Raw genomic sequence first — 24,523 nt, forward strand, 5'->3', positions numbered from 1 at the left:
GGAAATGATATATGCGCCAAGTGTTTCGATGAACATGCGCTCCACTTGTTTGTCGTGTAGTATTTGAAGGGTTTAAAGAGCTTTTTGAGAACCGTAATATCCTCTGAAATCCCTTTAAATATATACTACACGACAAACAAGTGGAGCGCTTTAATTGCTCCTCTCAGTAATCCATAATCCTAAGCAAGAATGAGCACTACAACCATGTATACGGTAGATGGCCTCTTTAGAAAATGTTGCAACCAACAATATTAATTATTAGAGCTCTTAATCGGACTGAAATTTTGGATTTCAGTGAGGAACGAAACGAAATCGTACCGAAATCGAAATTCCCGAAATTTACCAAATTTCGTTTGAAATTTCAGAAATTTCCAGAATTTCGTTGAAATTTAAAATAAAATTATACTGTTTTATTCCGTTAAAGAATTTCCAACGAAATTTCGGTAATTTCGATTGAAATTTTGTCCCCAAAAATTTGGGATTTTACGCGCAATACGCCCGAAATTTCGGTTTCAGATAAGTCTGAAATTTTAGCCGAAACCAAAATTTAAAACCATGTATGTTATTAGGGAAGTTATATATTATATTAATTATTAGAGTCCTTACCGTATATATTATTAGGGATGATACATTCGCCCCCTTTTCATCCCTGAGCCACCACTCATATATAGGGTTTGCCCAAGGAAGAAAGGGACGAATATATCATTTCCGTTTTTACTATCCCTAACTAGATAAGGTGGGGCCACTAGTTCAATGATAAATTAAAAACGTTCATCTACTAGGCATCAGCCTCTCCCAATGGATAGGGGATGCAAGGGAAGTGTTGCTGAAGTGACGGTCAAGCGTTGCCAAATGAGGACGTGTCACTAACTATGAACTAGCCCTTTGAATAATCCCTGATTGCTAGTTTTTCCTCACCAATGAACTCAAATTCGTGAGTTATAATGTTGTGATCTAAATGAGAATGAGGGAATAGCCATAATGTTGGAATACAACTCTCGGCTTCAAATCTTAGGTCATTGTCTTTGAAAACTAAACTAAAATCAACACTAATTTCCACTAGTTAGCTGCCTTTAAACTAGTGAACTTAGTGAGCTGTTATTAAGCACTCTCATAAGGTCCATACTTTAGGAAAGTCTCTGGTTGTTTAAGAGATGCATGTGGTTGGAAATATTTGCCCTAAATGAGTTGAATTAATACAAAGCTAGTACTCGTGCATCTAATGAAAATACCGATTTCAGCCTTATTTCATCCGACAGTGAGTAACCTCATGGCATTGAGTACGTGTTATTTGCTTTAGAAAGCCATGGATAGGAAGCCTGTACGATTCCTTATAGTCCGTAGTTTCTTTCTTAGTGATGCCTTTTTCAATCAATCTTCCATTATATCTCCCAATTCCATCTTTAAAGTCTCTATTGTCCTAAGGATCCATTTACACCCTACTAGTATGATTCTTGAGTTTCCGAATACGATTTCATTGAGAGTAGTTCTCTTTTCATGGCTTGGAGCCATTGAGCTGACTAATCACTCGTTCTGGCTTGACTAGTGAAAATATTATCCATATCTCACTCACTCAGATAGATTAAACCTCTGCACTGCTAAACATCACTAAAAGTGCAAGTGTCCCGAGTCCAACTTTCTTCTGACTCATAAAGGGTCTTAGGCATAGCCCTAGTTGTAACGACAATCATAAAATGAGCTGTTGTCTTAGAGCATCACTCCGCAAAGCTCAGGCAACGATGAATTGCACAACATGCTCCTCGTCATATCCATAAGAGTACAACATTACTTCTCAGCTACCTTATCTTGCCCGGATGAGTCTGGAATTATGCTATGATAATGACATTCTCTTTCAAATATGAGACGAATATACCTAGATTGCAACCCATTTCTAAGAGTTTATTATTATTGTAGGATCATGGCACTTACCAACTATCCCAAAAGCTATTACTGATGGGAAAGGCGCTACCATTATCTTTATTAAGAGTCCAGACCAAGGGGCATTGATGGTAGGGATGCACACAGTTCAGTCCGGTTCGGTTTAGGGAGGTTTTTTGAACCGAACCGATCCCATCGGTTTGGAGAAAATCCAAACCGTAACCGAACCGATGGGGGGTTTAACCGAACCAATTTTGACCAGTTCAATTTTGTTCAGTTCATGGTTTATCCTGTTTTTTGGTTCAACTTTAATACATATCCAAATCAAGTAGTCAAATGAGGCTTTTATGTTGCATTTATATCTAGGGTTGATACCCTTTGGGTGACTACAATGACAGAATTACCCCTAGACTACCCAAAATGGGAAAAATGCCCTCTAATAAGAAGATAAGAGAAAGGAGGTGCAATTCCAGAGAGGGGGGGGGGGTTGTGCAAAAATGGGCATCTACAGGGGTGGCCAAAATGGGGTGTCTACAGTTTCCCATCGGTTCGATGTTTTTCATTTTCGAATTAAAACTAAAAAAACCATCAACCTTAATTGTGACCGAACTAATGCCTAGAAACACCGAACTGACCCAAACCGAAAGGCCCGGTTCGGTTCAGTTTATCGGTTTGGTCGGTTTTTTGTGTAGCCTAATTGCTGGCACAAGGCCTAGGACAATGCAACCATACTCCTATCTGGGTCTTATAACTCGCCTTGGCCAACAACCCAACCCTCCCCCACCGACCAACAATGACCTCGGGGAGGGGGAGGGGGACTCAAATTTGAGATCTGGCTCTGATGCCACTTGTAGGACCGTAGTGCTTACCAACTTTCCCAAAAGCAATTGCTGATGAGAATGGGCCTACCATTATCTTTATTAAGAGTCCAGACCAAGGGGCATTACTGGCACAAGGCCTAGGACCACGCTGTCATACTCTAATCTGGGTCCAGCAACCCGCCTGGGCCAGCAATACTCAGTACCTTCAAGTCAAGTAAATTCTTAACTTCACCTTATAGATCATAACCATATTCCTTGCTTCCAACTATCCATTAAAGGCGTGCATAATTACAGTTGGAAAATTTACCTCTATAGGGACTGAGTCTTAGAGGGAAGATCCTAACCCTCTATAGATCGGAGGGTTAGGATCTGCCTATGGAAATGATTTTTGGATCATCCTATGGTGCGGGCCATACTGTACTTTTTAATAAAGCGAGGAGTGCGATCGTCAAAATATGGTAGTGCTGATAACATTTCCCTTTCTGAAATAAGGTTTCTAATCCAAATGAAACCAGAATTCAGAAATTAATAGAGAATCATAACGACCTAAATTTCTACTTTATTTTCATTTCCCATTGTAATGCACATCTCCTCTATCAAGCCTCTGACTCGTAAGAATCCTTTACATGAAATTTGAAATATGAATAGCAATACATGAATCTTATTCATCAGTATTTCTAGGAGTATTTACTTAGTATGACTCATAATATATAAAGATGAGATTCTATCTTATTTTTCCAACTACCATAAAGTTAAGGCATGCACTCTTCATATGTCATCTATCTTATACAAGGATAGAAGATGTTGAATTGGTTGATGTCGCCCTAATCTCTGTAATACCAAGAGCAAAATCAGTGGTTCTTCTAATCAATCGAAAGAAGAATTGGAAGAATGAACAAATGCAAAGGACCTCGTCTTCGAACCCTAGAAAGAGAAGAACAAGGCCCTAAAAACCAATAGAATGTTTATTAAATGCAAAACGGTGACATGCACCCAATGGGGGTGCCCTTTCACCTCAATTTTGCAGAGGGACCCGAGAGTGAAGGAATATTAAGCATAAAAATGGAGGCTTTTATGATTTGATCTGTCACCTCTCTATCAAAGAAAAAAACAGAGAAACAAAAGCGATTCGAAATGGGGTAGTCAAACAAAATTTAGGTTGTCTAGCGCCCATATATTGTTTCTTACATTTTTACATGCAGCTCTTCCTTTGGGTGCCAAAACGTGAAATACTATAAAAGAAAAGGGGAAGAAGCTCTCTAAAACAATGGCACGGTGCATTTCTCTACCTCTCCATCTTATTCTCTTTTATTTCTTCGTTTGTGTCTATCCTTCTACTCGTTCGGTGACTCGCTCACAGACACAGGAAATTCCCTAGGGTTACTCCCTTATTTGATCCCTCCCTATGGTATGACTACTTTAGACAAACCCTCCGGCCGTTGGTCAGACGGGCGCCTTGTCCGTGACTTCTGGCTGAAGCATTGTCACTTCCATACCTTTCCGCATTTCGTGACTCCATAGCCAATTTCTCCCATGGTGTTAATTTTGCAGTTGCCGGATCAACAGTTATAGATTATGAATTCTATGTTCACTACAAGAAAAGTGTTTATTACCGATGTTCTCTTACCAGCGTTCAACGAAAACGTCCCTAATTAGTATACATACACCGACATTCATTAACGGAACGACGGTAAAGGGTTATTCCGGCTACAAAACTCTCCCGCCCAAAAAAATTCTTCTCCCGCCCAAAAAAAGATGGCTTATGTATTTAGCGACTCTATAAACGTCACTAAAAGTCATATTTACCGACGCATGCTACTTAAAACGTCACTAAATAATTGATTAAGTTAGAGTAGGATTTTCCGACTTTTCTTGACCGTCGCAGATTAGAAGAAACACCGGCGTTATTTTTGGAACGTGGGTGAAGGGACAGATAAAACTTTCTTAATCAATCGGGAAGCCCTCGAGCGCGTAGAAGAAAAACAGAGGTTGTGGGTGAGGGCTGCATGTTTCATGCCCAAAAAACATCAAGGAGCCCTAAAGTCTCCATTCTCTTTTCGAAAAATTTGGGTTTTGCTGAGATTCTACCCAAAAACATTGGGTTTTTCTTCCTTCGACCAAAATCGAGCCCTAAAATCTCTGTTTCTTGTCAATTCATGGTGGATTTCGACTTCAATCCCAACTTATTGCCCTCGTTCTCATCTTCTCCACGGAAATCACAGAAAATCTAGGGTTTCTGCGTGTTGAGGTATGGTGTTTGTGATTTATGCTTGGATTTGAACCATGTCCATGTGCTTTGACCCTATTTTCGTGCCCTAACCCTGTTTCTTCATTTTCCTTTCATCTCCCACCATTTATTAGGGTATAATTTCTGATTTTCACTCTCCTCATCCACTGGTTCAATGGGGATAAGTGTTTTCCCTTTCCTTTGTTTCAAGATTTAGGCATAGCAGTTGGATTTCTTGCCCTAACCCTTTTTTTTCTTTTCTTGTTTATTCATTATCCCTTTCTTTGGTTATAAAAGCTTCTCTGCAATCTTTGGAAGATGACAGCTACGGTTTTAGAGAGGTGATCGACGGCCACGCAAACAGTTTTAGGTATTTTTCTGTTACGTATCCATACTTAGTATGAGTCTGTTGTTTTTATTTATGTTTATTGTGTCTGTTGTTGTTAGATATGTAGTAGTTAGGTTATGTGTATTGTTAACAATCATGTGTAGTTAGTGGTGCTGTAACTGTTTTACAGCTTATAGGTAGTGGGGTGATGTGGCAAGGTAGTTACTGTTTGTGATGAGTGGATCTCAGATTTGGGAAAAGTGATGTTTATGTAGTTAGTTTGTACTGGAAAAAGGGTAGAGAAGTGCTTTCCTAAAACAGAACTATTGAGGTTGTTCCCCTGGAAGTGGAACTCTTTTCTCTTCTATTTTGTGTATCTTCTTTTGATTCAGTGCAGGTTCTTATCAATGGTATCAGAGCAGTCGATCTTATCTGTGATACCGAGGAACCCTTTTACACACATCCCGGTAATAGAGTCGTTACAGACTCAGCACAGTTGGTTTAACGATTTCATTGATAAGGTCGAGTGTGCCTCGAAAAGCCCTGCTCAATGTAAGGCTATAATGGAAGGTGCACTCTTCTGGGTGGGGTCGATAGGGGGCAACGATTATACCATAATTTATGGGTCCTCCGTTGTCCCAACCGAAACATTCAAGGAGATGGCCGTTTCAATGTCATCCATCTTTTGCAGGTATGGACAACATTTTCTATTTCAAAAGAAATTCAATTAGGAATCCCCTATATGAGATTTGATATGCGGTTTTGTAGAAGGTGACGCATGTGCATTTGACGTTCGAAGGCCGAGAACTCCATAGCCATCGATTATTATAAATAAATAAATAAATAACTCCATTGCCATGAACTGACTATTTCGGATCGTCAGACCAATCACAGGGTGACCGTCGTTTGTAACGCCGTCTGATATTTGGATGATCTTGGGAAAATTAGGCTTCGGGTAATATTTTACGAGCTTGATCATTGATATGTGACAGCCTATGATTTATCTGACCGTCCTAAATGGTCTGATCATGGCTCTGAAGTTCTTGGCCTCTTAACGGCATAGATGCATCTGCTCCAAAAAGCCATTTAGCGAGTCACTTCATCTCGTCTCACTTTATCATAGCAGATTTTGTCTTAATATTAAAATATTAAAAAAAGTTGGAGAATATTTTTAAATTTTAAAGATTAGACCCACTTATGATTTTGAACATTTTGAGATGATGGTTTTTATTATAGGGCTCAAAAGTCTCACCTGTCTCAAGCTTTTGGTCATAAACTGAAATTGCCATGTAAGGAAACATTAGCAAAGACAAGAAAAAGGAAGTGAAAATCATTTCTATTTTGAAAGTGTTAAACCCAGTAGAGTTCTTTTAACTGTAAGAAGCAAAAACATCATCTACAATTCTAAAACAGAAAGTTATCAGCAACCAATCAAACAAGAATTAAACAAAGTGAATATATAGTGGCATAAACAAAATGAGGAAAAAGATTATACGCTTGAAGCGCATTTCGTTAGGTACGGTTGAGGAAAGAGAAGCCTTCTGATTGGTTGAAATGGTGGGCCCAAATGCGGAAAAAGTTTACAAATGCTGCGGCGTTACGGAGGGTGCGTCTTCGACGTACCCTCGAAAAAATTAAAACAAAAACCTGTGGCGTTACGGAGGGTGCGTCTTCGACGTACCCTCGAAAACCCAATTATCTTCTCGTTCTCTCTCACTCTCCCTGTGTTTTTTTTTAACAAGAAAAACCGAAACCCATCGGCGATCTGTGAACAGATTCTCCATCTCCATCACTCTCACTCGTTCTCTCTCTCTCTCTCTCTCTCTCTCTCTCACTGTGTTTAAAAACAAAAAAAAAACAAAAACCCAAACCCTCTAAGGACCCAAAACCCAAACAAAAACCCAAACCAATTTGGGTTTTGGCTCTCCATCTTCATCCCTCTCACACGACGATCTGTGAAAACAGATTCATCTCTCTCTCTCTCTCTCTCTCTCTCTCTCTCTCTCTCTCTCTCACGGTTTGGATGATCCAAAACCCCCAAATCGCTCGCACAGGTACGCTCTCCTCTCTCTCTCTCTCTCTCTCTCTCTCTCTCTCCCTCTCTCTCTCTCTCTCTCTCTCTCGGTTTGGATCACCCAAACCCATCGGTGGAAAAAACAAGCAGATTTCAGCTGTGTTTTCTTTTTTCAAAAAACCCAAACCCCCATTAACGTACGTACGTTCTCTCTCTCTCTCTCTCTCTCTCTCTCTCTCTCTCTCTCTCTCTCTCTCACTGTGTTTTATTTTTTTTTTCAAAAAAACCCAAGCCCATCGGTGGAAACAAGCAGATTTCAGCTGTGTGTTTAATTTTTTCAAAAAAACCCAAACCCCCCATTAACGTACGTTCTCTCTCTCTCTCACTCTCTCTCTCTCTCTCTCTCTCTCTCTCTCTCTCTCTCTCTCTCTCTCTCTCACTGTGTTTGGGTTTTTTAAAAAAACCCAAACCCATCGGTGGAAAATCTTCATCTCTCTCACTCGTCCTGTGTTTGTATGAAATCTGTTTTTGTATAAAATCTGTTTTTCCCATAATTATTGCAGGTTGATCAATCTATGTATTGGGGGATGAATCTGTTTTTGTATGAAATTAGTTTTTTGGTGGGATGGGTTCCAGATCTGTGGATATTTGGAATTGTGTAGATTTCTTTTTCTTTTTTAGATAATAAAATTAGACAATTGGGCATGATCTGTCAGGTACATGTTTTACAGGATTACCCAGTCTTTAGACTTTTATCCATTTGTTCTCATGGGGTTACATATTTTGAGTCATATTTGATGATGTTGTGTTTACCAGAGATTTAAAGCTCAATTTTCCCTTTCTCATATATGTATAATTTCTTAAAGTTTTGCTTGATCAAACGGGGGTATGGTATTTGGTATTTACTGGTTTGATGACCAACTCAACTCAACTAAGCCTTTGTCCCAAACTAGTTTGTGACCCAAGGTCAAAAATGTTCAGGGTAGTTTACACAGTCTGAAACTCTTGTCACCAGGGAAGTGTTTTTAACTCCAAAATCCCTTTATTTTTTGAAATCTAGGGCCAGTTGCTGGTCTAAGTGTCACTTGAACTTGTAGGCTGTGCTTACCAAGGTTCGACATGGGTGTGTCATTTGTTAAATTATGTGAGGAACATAGAAGAAATTGCAATTTTCCCAAGTTCTGTTTTACTGCAATGAATTGTTGAACACAGTACTGAACTGCTTTTGGGATATGGCCCCTCCACTAGATAGCTTGCCAGATCAGTGATGAAGCTAGGATAAGGATGAAAAGGAACAAATTCTGGGAGAAGGCAGTGGACATAGAGGAACTATGTGGGAAGGGGGAAGCATGGTGGGGGTTAGAGGGGAGATGCGGGATGATTTCAACCACAGCAACAAAGTTATTTCTTATGCAGAACATTTTCAGAACAGCAGGTTTGTGGAGTCAGTGTTAGATGTCTATTGGGATCTGAAAGCTATTCCAGTATATTGCCTGTCAATTAAGCAGAGGTTTCCAAGGTAGGTATTTTTTTTTTTTGAAAAGCTGTTCCAAAGGTTGGTATTAGAATTTAGAAGAGCAAGTATTTTCAATATATTTTTTTGCATTAATGTGAAACTTTGAAATTACCATGTTTTCGCAATGACTGAGTAATGGAAAGCTGATTGGCATGTCATTTTCAGGTTAACGGATCGCTTGCTCGGAGAGCAATCAAAGATCTAATGGCAAGAGGTTCGATCACGATGATTTCTACTCACTCCAGCCACCAGATTTACACTAGAGCCACCAATACCTAGAAGTCTTATTTCCTTATTTCATAAGCTGGAGGGCCAAACTTGTTCTATTCTGTTCTTAGTGTCCGCCGATGGCTTTAATTCTCAGTTACTGGAGAGCACTTTTCAGTTTTGGCTGTATTGGCACTGATTATGTCTGTTTGTGGCTGCAATTGAAGTAGGCATTTCAGTTTCAAATGGTTTGATGTTTCCATTCAGCTTACAACTTTTTAACATGAAGTACCTAAGGATTTCTCAATTGAGTTGCTGGGTTTCCGAGTTTTTATACCTCAAAAGTCCTGTTCTATGCAAGTATGGAAGGAAAATGTTTGGGGAGTGATAAAATGGGTGCACATTCAAAAATTACCTCTTTATGCTTTTTGGTTTTGCTGTTTTAAATTTGCATTGCCACTCAATATAGGTTGAAATTGCATGAAAAAGATATTGAAGTGTAAAACTGGAAAGATTTTCCTGGATGATGACATTTCAGGAGAGCAGAGCTGAGGAAATCAATAGGGTCCTACTTACCGCCATCTGATCAAACAAGGTGTTAGGGTTTTGAGAGCCCACTTGTCATTTATTGGGACGTTTGCGACCACAAAACAATAACACTCTCTGCAGCTCTTAAATTGAGACCCCAAGCAATCTCTTTTTGCGACATTACCATGACACCATCTATATAGTGTCTAGACTTAGTATTTTGAACTGTCGATTACCTAGAAATGCTTCCTTCAAGTTCTCCATATACTGGGAGTGTTGGCAACCCACATCAATAACAATTTCATCAGATCATAAATTGAAGACCCAATAAAAAATGAACAAATTTTCTTTGAGAAGGCGAAATGAATCAGATCTGTCCATAATCCAGACTCCAGACACAACTGCAAATAACGGGAAATGATTTGAAGCACTACACCCTTTATGGCTGTCATTTCACTTGTGAGGATGGCTTCTAAAGAGTTTTTGATTTCTGACTAATCTCAGATGATTTCATTAATTAATCACTAATCCGCTGTCATGCCCTTTATATTATGTCCCCATCTCACCCTCCTTGGCCCTCTCCCACAGCTTGAGAAACTTATTCCATGAAAAAAAAAATCCATGCTGCCAAACATGGCCTTAGTAAGCTAATATTCTACCCGAAAATAAAAATATATGGCTGCCAAAAACGGCCTAAATGTACAAATAAATGCTAGAAGAGAAATTATTTTGGGACCCACAATGTTTTGAGTTTGGATTCATATTTGCAAATCTTGATTAATCATGTACAATCTCCATCCAGTATTGGGACAAAATTGGTTGTGAATTAGCAAATCGATGGCTCTGATCACCATACACATACGCCAATGCTTTCAGCTCCCAATAGACATCTAACACTGACTCCACAAACCTGCTGTTCCGAAAATGTTCTGCATAAGAAATAACTTTGTTGCTGTGGTTGAAATCACCCCGCATCTCCCCTCTAACCCCCCACCATGCTTCCCCCTTCCCACATAGTTCCTCTATGTCCACTGCCTTCTCCCAGAATATCCACAGATCTGGAACCCATCCCACCGAAAAACCAATTTCATACAAAAACAGATTCATCCCCCAATACACAAATTGATCAACCTGCAATAATTATGGGAAAAACAGATTTTATACAAAAACAGATTTCATACAAACACAGTACGAGTGAGAGATGAAGATTTTCCACCGATGGGTTTGGGTTTTTTAAAAAAACCCAAACACAGTGAGAGAGAGAGAGAGAGAGAGAGAGAGAGAGAGAGAGAGAACGTACGTTAATGGGGGGTTTGGGTTTTTTTGAAAAAATTAAACACACAGCTGAAATCTGCTTGTTTCCACTGATGGGCTTGGGTTTTTTTGAAAAAAAAAAATAAAACACAGTGAGAGAGAGAGAGAGAGAGAGAGAGAGAGAGAGAGAGAACGTACGTACGTTAATGGGGGTTTGGGTTTTTTTGAAAAAAGAAAACACAGCTGAAATCTGCTTGTTTTTTCCACCGATGGGTTTGGGTGATCCAAACCGTGAGAGAGAGAGAGAGAGAAAGAGAGAGAAAGAGAGGAGAGCGTACCTGTGCGAGCGATTTGGGGGTTTTGGATCATCCAAACCGTGAGAGAGAGAGAGAGAGAGAGAGAGAGAGATGAATCTGTTTTCACAGATCGTCGTGTGAGAGGGATGAAGATGGAGAGCCAAAACCCAAATCGGTTTGGGTTTTTGTTTGGGTTTTGGGTCCTTAGAGGGTTTGGGTCCTTAGAGGGTTTGGGTTTTTGTTTTTTTTTTGTTTTTAAACACAGTGAGAGAGAGAGAGAGAGAGAGTGAGTGATGGAGATGGAGAATCTGTTCACAGATCGCCGATGGGTTTCGGTTTTTCTTGTTAAAAAAAACACAGGGAGAGTGAGAGAGATGAATCTATTTTCACAGATCGTCGTGTGAGAGGGATGAAGATGGAGAGCCAAAACCCAAATCGGTTTGGGTTTTTGTTTGGGTTTGGGTCCTTAGAGGGTTTCGGTTTTTAAACACAGCATTTGTAAACTTTTTCCGCATTTGAGCCCACCATTTCAACCAATCAGAAGGCTTCTCTTTCCTCAACCTTACCTAACAAAATGCGCTTCAAGCGTATAATCTTTTTCCTCAAACAAAATATGGAAGTGCAAATATCATTTCATCTTTCTTTTATTAACGAAATTTTCTTCTTCTTATGATGAGTCACTTGTAGGATTTGTTGGCTAAGGGTGCAAAATACATGATCGTTCAAGGTCCGATCGGCAAAGCTCATAAATCAGTCATTGACGCTTCATAAATCAGTCATTGACGCTCACAATGCACTCCTCCAACAACAGCTAGATCAAGTCCGTAAACAGAACCCCAATGCTACCATCTTGTTCGCCGATTTCAACCTTGCTTTTACTTACAATAGGATGAACGCCGAGAAGAATGGTTTCCAAAAGGCCCCCATGATATGTTGTGCCAATGCGACACACCCCTGTGGCATGCCGGGTCGAACCCTATGCGCGGACCCAAGCAAGTACATGAGGTGGGATGGGTTGCACTCCACAGAGGCCTTGAATGCAGTTTTTGCTAACCAATTCTTCCATCAAGGCTACACAAAGCCTCCATTTCATAGCTTGTTTACCAATAGAAAGGCAGCTTGAATTTAGTCATATGCCAAACATATTTATACATAACAGGAGATTTCTTTGTTCATAAGTTCTGTTTTTATGAATGGCCAATTCTTATATTCCAACCAAAAGAGATCAGGGCAGTTAGCTCAGGATCAATATGATAGTTCATATATCTTTTTATTTGATTGAGACTATCCTGAGTCAATTTTGACTAGGGGTGCAACTTGGGCCAGGTTGGCTCGGGTTCTTCAACGTTAACCCTAACTCGAATCTTGGGTTGAGGAAGGTTAAACGGAACCCAACCTGCCTTTAAATCTTTCGTCCCTAACCCAACCCCTCTAACCTGATTTTTCAAATTGGGCTGTGGCAAAAGGAGGAAAAAAATATACAAAAAGGAACTTTGGTTTTGAGGTCGGCTGGGGTCGCAGTAAAATCTCAATAAAATTAGTAGGACAAGAGGTAGATTTGGATTTCTCACATTTGCAGTTGTGGCAGTATGATTTTATCTTGAAATTATCTTGTCTACTTTTCCCCAATTTCATCGTGGCAGTATTTTATCCAAGAACAAAGGTAGAATAGCAAGCATATCCAAGGATAAAATAAACCCGGGGTGCTATCCCATGGAAAACAGCCCCAGTGGAAAATAAACCTCCCAAAAACCTTGAAAGAACTTGGATTAGCGTATATTCATTATCATTCCCATAATGACTTTATTAACTCCTCTGAATTTAATGTAAGGATATATTTAGGCAATCCTCACCGTCCACTTGCTGCTCCAACCATTAATGGGCCACAGCACAAGTCATTTAGAATGTGTTGGCATGCAATTAATTAGTTGTAATCCCTATATTAAGGCTAACCAAAAATAAAACAGAAAAAACAACTCAATATGCTATGAGTTGTTTTGGCTAACCATTCTAAATGTTAGGAAAGGCGGTAGCATCCTAAATTTAGGCATTTTGTAACTATGACTTGAACAAATTTTTGGTTGTCTAGCACCCTATATATGTTGTTTCATAAATATTTTGCAGGCAGCTCTTCCTTTCGGTCCAAAACGTGAAATACCAAAAAAGAAAAGGGGAAGAAGCTCTCCAAAACAATGGCCCGGTGCTCTTCTCTACCTCTCTATCTTACTCTTTTTTTCTTCTTTCTTTCTTTCTCTCCTTCTCTTTCTTTACCCCCATCAACTTACGAAGGCATGTTCTCAAAGATCTACGCCTTTGGTGACTCGAGCACAGACACAGGAAATTGCATAGAGTTACTCCCTTATTTGAACCCTCCCTACGGAATGACTACTTTCGGCAAACCCTCTGGTCGTTGGTCGGACGGTTACCTTGTCCTTGACTTCCTCGCCAAAGAATTATCACTTCCTTACGTTCCCCCGTATCTTAACAAAAGTTCTGATTTCTCCCATGGTGTTAACTTTGCATATGCTGGATCAACGGCCATAGATTATGAATTCTATGTTGAACACAATGCAACGAAGGCTCTACCCATCCACATAACAAATTCCCTACAGACTCAGCTCGGTTGGTTTAACGAATTCATCGGCAGGGTCGAGTGTGCCGGGAAATGTCCTGTTCAATGTAAGGCAATAATGGAAGGTACACTCTTCTGGGTGGGGACGATGGGGGGCAATGATTATCGCAGAATTAATGGGACTTCCATCAGCCCCATCACCCTTAGAGAGATTGCAGTCGCCAATGTCATCCATCTTGTGCAGGTATGGACAAGAATTTATATTTTAAAAGAAATTCAATAATTCTCTATATATATGGGATTTGATAGGCAATTTTCGCCCGATATTCATCATACCACCCTTGGTATTTCATCCGAGAGCAATACAATTTTTAAGATGCGTCCGGATCAAATATCAAAGGCAAGATCTTGACTTGGTGGCAGGTCACGATCTTGACTTGGTGGGCCCCACAAATATGGGATTTTTTGCTCGATTCGATTCAATTGAGGCTATTTGGTAATGTAAGGGGTAATGGGTTTTCCTTTTGGACCAAGGAGAATGCTCCTGGGCAATTCATACTATGTAAATCTGGTGGGACTACTGGTCCCCAACATAATTGTCAATTTTCAAAAAAAAAAAAAGGCAGTACTTCTATCGTACAGTGAATACAAGCACGCCTGCTCGTCCATCATATAATTTCTCTTATCTTACTATCAAAATACAAGTAAAAGTTGAGAATATTTTTTAATTTTTAAGATTAAACCCACCTATGGCTTTGAACGTTTTGAGATGTTTTTTTTATTATAGGGTCCAAAAGTCTTACCTGTCTCAAGCTTTCGGTCATAAGATAAAATTCCAATATATGTAAGGAAACATTAGCAAAGACAAACGAAACACGGTGAAAATGATTTCGATTTTGAAAGATTGGCATGAACAAAATATGGGAGTGAAGATACATTTCATCATTCTTTTATGAACTAAATTTTCTTCTCCTTATGATGAGTCACTTGCAGGACTTGCTGGATAAGGGTGCAAAATACATTGTCGTTCAAGGTCCAGCAGCGCAAGGCTATGAATTAGATGTGGCCGCTCACAATGCACTCCTCCAACAACAGCTAGATCAAGTACGTGAACAGAACCCCGGCGCCACCATCTTGTTCGCCGATTTCATCCGTGCTCTTACTGACAATGTGATGAATGCAAAGAAGAAAGGTTTCAATGATCCTGGCCTGATATGTTGTGGCAATGAGAAGATCCACTGTGGCAGGCCGGGTGCACCCGTATGCGCGGACCCAAGTAAGTACATGGCGTGGGATGGGGTGCACGCAACAGAAGCCTTAAATGCCTTGCTTGCTAACCAATTCTTCCATCAAGACTTCACAAGACCCCCGTTTGATAGCTTGTTTGTCAATAGAACGGCTGCTGAAATCACCACATGTACCAAACATATTTATAAATAATAGGAGATTTCTTGTTCATCAATTCTTTTATACGAGTTATTACAAATGTCATTTGTTGATTTCTTGATTAAGACCATCCTGACTATTACAAAGGCCAACCCTAACCCAACATGCCTTTAAATCTCTCAACGCTAACCCAACCAGTCCAATTTTTCAAATCGAGCTGGGATGGCTTCGGGTTAACTTGGGGCAATATGAGAAAAAATACAAAAAAAGAAGGGTATTAGTTTCGGGGTTGAGTCGGTTCGAGTTGCAATAAAATCACGACAATATTAAGGGGCCGTGATCGGGTTTAGGTCGGATCGAGTTGTCCAAGGCCTTAGATGCAAGAGCACCCCTGGGAATCTCTTATGATTGCTCATTAGACTAAATTTACCTTATTTTTGTCATTGTTAGTGGAGTAAGGGTAGGGAATCTCAGTCATTTTGGTCATTTCACGTCTTTTATCATTAGTTTGGTTAATTTCTTAATTGTTTATGGCACTTTAGACATTTGGCCTTAGAGAGGGGTATTTGAGTCTTTTTCATGTAAAGGCAACCTATATAAGTCCATTTCCCACCATTTTTCATATGGGAAATGATATATGCGCCAAGTGTTTCGATGAACATGTGCTCCACTTGTTTGTCGTGTAGTATTTAAAGGGTTTAAAGAGCTTTTTGAGAACCGTAATATCCTCTGAAATCCCTTAAATTTGTACTACACGACAAACAAGTGGAGCGCTTGTTTATCGAAACACCTTGGCGCAGATATCGTTTCCCCTTTTCATATTAGCTCCTGTGTTTTTTATATTATCATTGAGCTAATTGAACCTTGTGTTCCTTGATTTCCTTCTATGGAGGTACTGATTGAAAATTCCATACTAATAATCCTTGGCCATTGACTTTAATGTCATTAGTACAAGACATTGGAACGTTGATAGTCACTTAATTATATTGTCCAAGTCCTGTGCGCTTCTCGCTACAACAGCATTACCATAAATTTATGCTTCAAGGGCAACAATTATTACATTATTCAACCCTCCTCCTCAAGTTGGAGTGTATATAACCATACAGTTTGGATACTAGCTACAGACAACGTACACTTCCAAATTAATGTTTAAGCTTCTTTGATCAGATATGGGCTATATATGTGATGGGCCACACACCATGCCTCAATTATATGTGAAAGTAAATAATATGATCTTAGCAAGTAAAGTATCTGTTACATATTTGGAACCTCACCGATGCACGATGATGAGATGTTGTGGGTGGAAGAAAATCTACCATTTGTTTGTGTAATATATATTTAGAGCTGGTAGAACGCTCTACGTCAAATCATTTGAACCACTTTCTTAAATGATTGGATAAGCTTAACTTTGATTGCTCCTCTCAGTAATCCATAATCCTAAGCAAGAATGAGCACAACAACCATGTATACGGTTTATGGCCTCTTTAGAAAATGTTGCAACCAGCAATATTAATTATGAGAGCCCTTAATCTTAAATCTTAAATCTTAATTATTAAGGCCATCCAGAGTCTTAATCTTAAATCTCTAGGGGTGCAGCTCGGGCTGGGTTGGGTAAGGTTGAAGCCAGCCCTAATAGCATTACCTCAACCCTAACTAGAACCTCAGGTTGAAGAAGGTCAACCCTATCCCAACCCACCTTAAAATCTCTCAGCCCTAACCCAACCCAACTAACCCAAAAGGGGCAAAAAATATATACAAAAACTGCATATGGGTTTCGTGGTCAGGTCGGGCCGCACTAAAATCACGATAATGTGATCAGGTTCTGGTCGGGTTGGGTTGCCCAAGTTTCATGAAACTTCCTGTTACATATATCTCGAAAACTTCATTAAGGCCTAAATTACAAGAGTTGAGCTAATCGATAGAAAACCATAGATTAATTGAATCAGATATTCGTTAATGGATCCAGCACAACTAGTAATCTATTAACATCCAAACAAGCAAAAACGGATGGGGCTATTCTCCCATGAATATAAATCTTTGGACAAGCTGTTCCTGAGGTCGAGTATTCTACTTCGATAGTTTTATCTTGAAATTATCTTGTCTACTTGTCCCCAATTTCATTCTGGCAGTATTTTATCCAAGAACAAACGAAGAATAGAAAGCCTATCCAAGGTTAAAATATACCCGGGGGGCTATCCCATAGACAACATCCCAAATGGAAAATAGACTGTCCCAAAGAACTCAAAATAACTTTGATCAGCTAATATTCATTATCATTCCCAGAATGACTAAATTAAATCCCCTTGTATCTTCTCTCCATTAATATAATTCTTTGCCATTCAGAAAAAACATATATATGTGATCCCCCACCAAGGAAATCAAAACATCAAAATTAAGACAATAAGAGCAACAAATTAAGAAAATTCAAAGCATACCGCTAGAACCCAGAAAGCCCGACCGGAAAATTTCCTCATCGGCATCGATCGAGATCCGACACTGAGGCGGTGGGACCGTCACGGTGGCGCGACAAAGGGGGCAATTGGAGTGAGAAGAGAGCCACATATCTATACAAGCAACATGAAATGAGTGGTTGCACTCGGGCAGCTGCCGGAGTTCGTCTCCCTCTACAAATACCGATAAGCACACCACACACTCATTATCGGAAGATTGGATTTGGGTATTCTCTTTCCGATATTTATACAACGGAATTAAGTTGCTGGTGGAGTTCTCGATATTTCCGGCAATGTTTTCGGTGGACCCGTCAAGACTCCGGCGAGTCCAGCGGTGTTGCCAGCACCATCCAACGACAAATACGTTGTAAGCGATGAGCAAAAGAGCGATGGATGCGATGACAATAACACTATAGTAGAATGAAGAGAGTTTAGTTCCCCGATCGGGCGGTGACACGGGCTCCATAGGGGAGGATTTTGATTACCGGGCGGTGGCCGGATTTATCAATGATAGCGAGGATTACTATGAATTGTCGTTGAGTGAGGGTCGATATGATTTTTTTTAAGGATGATTGCATATAGCCACAATGTTTGATTTTTTTCACTATGTGGGACCCATTTGCTTATAAGGAACAAATTTGAAATTTCGCATTGAAAGAGATGTGCTGGGGATCCAGACCGTAGGAAAGATTCAAAGGATCTGGACGTTAATGGACAAGATTTTGGGACAGGACTTGGATCGGACGTGTCCATTGGATTCATATCCTGTGGATTGAAATTATTTCGGACCGCTGATCCTGAGGTAGCCAAAAAATCCGATGGAGCATCTTAGATCCGGGGTGCCAACGTACCAAAATTCTCCGTTCACATTTTTATTCATCTATGTGTATTCAGGTTGGATTTTTTTTTATAAATTAAATGGGCGTAAAACAGAGTTTACGATTTAGGCCCATTTTTCACTTAAACATTTCACCTTATTTTTATATAGGATCCCTTTCTTTCCAAGTAAAATTGGGGTAAATTTTGTTTTAGACCCTTTTTTTTATTAAAAATGGGTGTGAAATTTATTTTACGCCCATTTTACCGTGGAGAGAAATAAGATCATTTTAATGGGAAATGATATTTCAATCTCTTTTTTTAGTTATTTTGCCCCTTTTGTGTGTCTTTTCATAAAAATGATTGTATTTTCACTCTTTTTGTTGGATTTTCCGAGAAAAAAAAATTTTGAAAAGTTTTTCCTCCAATAAAATTGATTTTGCCTATTATTTTGGATTTGCCACCGTACAAACTTGAATTTGTGATAGACCTGGCCAAAAGTGACCCGGACAAGTGGATCCACCCTACCTGCTCGTAATCTAAGGGTCCGGGTCCGGGTCCGTGTCACTATTTAGTGACCCGTTGAAATTTGACCTGGCACATAATGGTCCCATCAAAATTGGGCCAGGCTGGGTGGACCAGCGAGTGCCACAGGTGCCCATTAAGGGTGTCAATTTTGGCTCGGACTCGGAAGCTCGCTCGAGCTCGGCTCGTTAAGGCTCGTTAAGAATTTTATATATATATATATATATATATATATATATATATATATATATATATATAGAGAGAGAGAGAGAGAGAGAGAGAGAGAGAGAGAGAGAACATTTCCTACACACTTGTGTAGGTAAGTTACCTACACATTACCTTAAAATACAGTGGGGGCCCACATTGTTTGGGTGATCCAAACCATTCATTTGAATGATCCTCACATACATAGGGTGTCCACAAAAAATCAGATCCATAGGATCATCCTAACCATTCAAACTATGGAGGCAAAAAATGGACTAATTTGTGAAGGTTTATATACGTCCATTTTGCCTCCACAAATCGTAGGGTTGGGATGATCCTATAGATCTAATTTTTTGTGCACACCCTATCTATGTGAGGACTATTCAAATGAATTGTTTGGATCACCCAAACAATGTGGGCCCCCACTGTATTTTAAGGTAGTGTGTAGGTAACTTACCTACACAAGTGTGTAGGAAATGTTCTCTCATATATATATATATATATATATATATATATATATATAATATATATATATATATATATATATATATATATATACTAAAAGGGTTGTCCAGAGAGTGAAAGGGGGAAGCAAAATATGTCACTTCATTTTTGGAACCCCATTTGTTACTTGGACCACCCCCCATAGTTATATATACACTAAAAGGGTTGTCCAGTGAGTGAAAGGGGGAAGCAAAATATGTCACTTCATTTTTGGAACCCCATTTGTTACTTGGACCACCCCCCATAGTGTAAAAGAAATAGTCAAATTACACTAAATATGGCTGTCCAGGAAAAATGAGGGGTGTGAACTTAATATAACCCTAGCTCGGTAAGGCTCGCGAGCCGCTCGTTTACACCCTAGTACCCATAAAAACTGAGGAATCACATTTAGGTCCAATAAAAGAAGTTTTCACTTTGAAAGCTAATAGGAGAAGACAAAGTGTCACGTCAATGTTGAAAACTAGGAACGTTTGCGCATGTGAAAAGCTGGCACTGTCGGGGGCAACTTTTATTACTGCACTCATCATTCATAAATAAACGAGATTATTGGAAAAAGACCATCCATTCTGACCGTTTGGATAATCACGCTTGGTTGCTGGTAAAAAAAAAAAAAAATCCCTTGTGGGAGAATATTTAGCGGTCACATCATCTTTTCCTCGGTGACATGAGCTTTTCTTTTCTAGGGAATGGTGCTCTCTCTTTCTCTCTTTTTCTCTCTCTTCCCTCTCTCTCCACTCATACTAACATCTTTATCTAATTAATGCTTCTCCCCTCCCTTGTCTCCTACCTTTTCCCACAAAAGTCCCAAGAACTAAAAAACTTCCGGCAACCAAACAGAGCAGGCCCCCTACAGGTGGGGTCATTTGTGACCCGTAAGATTCCGGGTAGGCCACCCCACCCCTGCCAGTTCTAATTTGCACCGTAAAATGATTGGAAAATATCATTCCGAGTAGCCCACGCCAAATGATTGGAAAGGATTATGCCCTATTAAAATGATTGGAAAATATCATTCCGAGTAGCCCACGCCAAATGAATGGAAAGGATTTTGCCCTATTAAAATGATTGGAAAATATCATTCCCAATGCACCTTAACATGTGCCCTAACACGTACGTTAGTAAAACCCTTCTTGAAAATCTGTTTTTTTCACTTATGTACCTACTAATCCCGTTTTGCTTTAAACTACAGTTATTACAGATGCTACCCAGCCCACTATCTCTACCAACCCAATGCTCATGGTGGGCCCCACTATATTACATCTCATGCTATGATGAGTAGGCCCCCCATTTTACACCTCATGTTTTGATGGCATGGGGTGTGGACCACCATTTCCACCTCACTTTTGTTGGTAAAGGGCCCGCCATTTCACCCATATATGCATAGCATGGGGCATAATACTAGTATATTGTATAGGGATTTGCTAGGGAATATATTTTGTGGGAGGGCATTTTGCAGCTAACTTTTGCAGGAGAGAAGAACCACCTCACGTGGATTTAATCAATAAGACAAAATCTTCAGAAAAGTGAGCCTGAGAGGCTGTCCTTGGGTCACAACCTAAATAGGCGGTACCCCTTAAATCATTTCCTTAGGATGATTCTCTAACCTCCGATTTGTATAGGGATTGTATATTATTGAAACATCAACAGATCCAAGGGTTAGGATTATCGAGATGGAGATGATTTACAGCCTGTGTAAATTGTGGCCCAACAAATGAACGGTTTGGATCATCCTATGAAATGGGTCCAACACCATATAAAATCTCAAACATGATCAATCATTTACTTGAAATTGAACAGCAGACACCCTTGAAAACGATCTTTATAGAAGGATCCGCAATGCAATCAATTTACATTGAATCTTTGATATAAGAAGACAACCATTTGTCAATATTAGGTGGCTGGTTTGAAAGAAAAACACACGGAAACTTGTCGTAAGTGTGAATCATTAGTCTATGGAAAACAAACCTGAACGGATTAATAAAATGAATAGTTAGAAAAATATCAACAGGTTACTTACAAAGCAGAATCAAAGAACATCAATTCATTTTCTAGCTTATATTTCCCTTTCAAGGAGGTAAAAAGTCACATCATCTATCAAGCGTTATGTAATAAGTTTAAGGAAAGTATTTATAAACTGAACATCTAATCTTCGGGAAATGATTTCAACACGAACATGTTTTGATACAAGACGCTCATGTTTCTTGTCTTTTAGTATTTAAAGAGGGGAAATGATTTCTGCACTCCTATGTTTTGATAAACAGGCGCTCCAATTTTCTTCGTGTAGTATTTAAAGGGCTGTCAGAGGAATATTACTGTTTCAAAAAGCTCTTAAAGACCTTTAAATACTACACGACAAACAAGTGGAGTGCATGGTTATCAAAACAATGGAGCGCTGAAATCATTTTCCTTTAAAGAGCTGTAAAATGGTTTTTACGGTTCCCAAGAAGCACTTGTGTGACAAAGACGAGATACATGAGCGGATGTATCAAAACATAGTTGTGTTGAAATCATTTCCCATAATCTTCATCTCAGTTTATCTAAAAAAATCTCCCCTGCATTCTCCAAAGAAGAAATGCATGCATATATAATGAGAACTTATATCGTGGATGGTTGTGCATGCATGTGCATCCCAATAATACAGTGGGGCCTACATTATTTGGGTGATCCAAAATATTCGTTTGCAAAGGGTGTGCCAAGAAAATTTTCTCCATAGAATGATCCTAACCCTCTGATTTGTGGACGTTTTAAATGGATGGCACAGTAGATTAACCTCCATGGATCGGAAGGTTACGATCGTCCTAAGGAGAAGACTCTCTGGGCGCACACTTTCTACATCAGGGCCCAACAAATGAATCACTTAGATCACCCAAATAATGTGGGAGCCCGATTGTATTTTTGGGCTGCATGTGCATGCAAGGCCGTCCATTTAAATTCTCATAGATACATATTATATATTTGAGATTTGCTAGGAACCATCGTAGAAGTCATTTTGCGGGCTGGCTGTTGCATGAGAGAGCAGCCACCTCTAAGAAATAATGTTTCCAGCCCTATCACCAACATTTCCATCTTTTATGTGTCTTTTTTCTAAAAACAAATTAATTTTCAAAAAAGTACAACGAGGAGCTGGAAAAATAGTTATGTTTAGGAAAAGGCAAACAAAAAGAGATGGAAATGGTGACAATGGATGATAGAAGAGGATTTCCCCGTGGATTTTCCCTTCATTCTCGAGGGTTTTTCACATTAAATCTAGCGATCTTTGATTGTGCATAATGGATTCCTATTGTATGCTTTGTGATTTCTTTTTCTTGGCTGGTTTCTTGATCCACAAATAGAAGGGAAAAGCTTATTCCTCTACAGTTCATCGTTTCTCCGCAAGGGATTGTTCCATCAAGCAAAGTTGCTGGAAAAATTCTAATTATTTTCAGTTGGATTAAAGATCTTTTTTTATATGGTGATATGGATGATTCGATATTTTGTTTGGACATTACATTATCTATCTATTAGATTGTGCTATATGTAGAACATAGGAGGAGATTGTTGGGTATATAACCCTAGATATGTTCTAATATAAGCCCAATAAGATAATGGACCGATGTAGTGGGCCTACATGGGCTAGAGTCCATTAACCAGTCAATAATCCTAGCGTATCTCTATATATAGGGGCTGGAGGCAACAAACTAGGTATTCCAAACTAGATACCTAGGGTGTAATGCTTCAAGAGGTATTTCCCATGTTCACCTAATTAACCGGACTCGAAAATGCAGAAAGTGATGTTATTTGAAGATAGAAAATCATTTGTCCAAATACTAAACAGAAACAGTTAGAAATGAAGGAGAAAGGGGTAAGAAGTGGAAGATGAGAGGGGGAAATAGAAAAGAAGAGAAAAAGACACGAGAGAGAGAGAGAGAGAGAGAGAGAGAGAGAGAGAAGAAACTAATATCCTGTTTGGATTGGAAGAAAAACATTTCTGCTAGAGAGTAATTTCTTGGGGAAAAAATTTCTTTCCACGACTTGGAGGAAAATGATATGACTATGGTTAATTTAGATGGTGTTCATCAAAAATTGAAGGCCCCTCTAAAACTGAATAGGGTTGGTTCAAGGTATTTTTTTGGTAGGTAAGGTGGGATCAAACCTGTGACCTCAAGAGATACAAAGCCTCAACCGTGGAGCTACAAACCGCCGAGCCCAGTTATCTTTTTTTCATGTGTCAAAAGGTAGTAAATTGTAGAAATAATTTTCCTTTCCAAACATTTCTAGACAATTCCTGCAATGAAACCGGGGCCTAAATGCCTAATAGGGAAGAGAGAGAGAGAGAGAGTCCAAAACAAACAGGCCTTTGAGTCCAATAATCAGTTTGGGACTTCCAATCAGTTCTCAAAATCCAAAACAAACAGGCCTATGGCCCATAGCTCATAGGCCCGTTTGTTTTGGATTTTGAAAACTGATTGTGAGTTCGAAGCTGATTATTGGACTCAAAATTAATTTTAACACCATGTCCGTTTTGGACTGTTGGATTTTGAGTCCAATATTAGTTTTGAACTCAAAATCAATTCTCAAATCCAAAACGAACTGGGCCTAAATTTGAGTCCAATAATCAAGTGTTACGGCCTATACTACTTTACAAATTTGGCCCATTCATGGTAGGGCCCACGAGGCAAATAGTTCAAGCCGAGGTTCCATCCATTGGACAAATATTAACAGTCCATTATGATCAAGGGTTATGATCGATCATCTAGTTGGCATGGTATTTGTTAAAATTGAGTCATTACATTCCCATCGGGATTTGGAAAGTAATTTTGTACAAAATCAATTTCAAATCAAGCATTGTATGACTCTCTACAAAAACCCACAAAAAAAAAGGAATAGAAGAGCTATGAATAGAAAATTTAAAAAGGAAACCCATTGCCCATAGAAAAATCGCACCACACTAGCCAAAATTGAACAGATCTTACAACACTTCAAGACAAGGAGAGTCTCGCACACGCGGAGAGAAGCCAATT

General features: G+C 39.3%; 2 long non-coding RNA genes and 1 pseudogene across 2 annotated transcripts; 2 read left to right on the forward strand and 1 right to left on the reverse strand.

The window, feature by feature from the left end:
* Positions 1-6,864: 6,864 nt before the first annotated feature.
* Positions 6,865-9,327, forward strand: LOC143848005 (uncharacterized). Its single transcript, XR_013235269.1, has 3 exons — positions 6,865-7,308; positions 8,517-8,787; positions 8,950-9,327. It is a non-coding gene; the product is annotated as an uncharacterized LOC143848005 (long non-coding RNA).
* A 483-nt stretch (positions 9,328-9,810) lies between these two features.
* Positions 9,811-11,695, reverse strand: LOC143848006 (uncharacterized). The gene is made up of 2 exons (XR_013235270.1): positions 11,112-11,695; positions 9,811-10,650 (listed from the first exon to the last, which is right to left on the reverse strand). It is a non-coding gene; the product is annotated as an uncharacterized LOC143848006 (long non-coding RNA).
* Positions 11,696-13,360: 1,665 nt separating this feature from the next.
* LOC143847958 (GDSL esterase/lipase At3g48460 pseudogene) lies at positions 13,361-15,081 on the forward strand (annotated as a pseudogene).
* The last annotated feature ends 9,442 nt before the right edge of the window (positions 15,082-24,523 follow it).

Source organism: Tasmannia lanceolata, unplaced genomic scaffold, assembly GCF_043159265.1.
Source record: "Tasmannia lanceolata isolate RefF3 unplaced genomic scaffold, GAP_Taslan_0.1 ptg000016l, whole genome shotgun sequence".
Classification (NCBI taxonomy): Eukaryota; Viridiplantae; Streptophyta; class Magnoliopsida; order Canellales; family Winteraceae; genus Tasmannia; species Tasmannia lanceolata.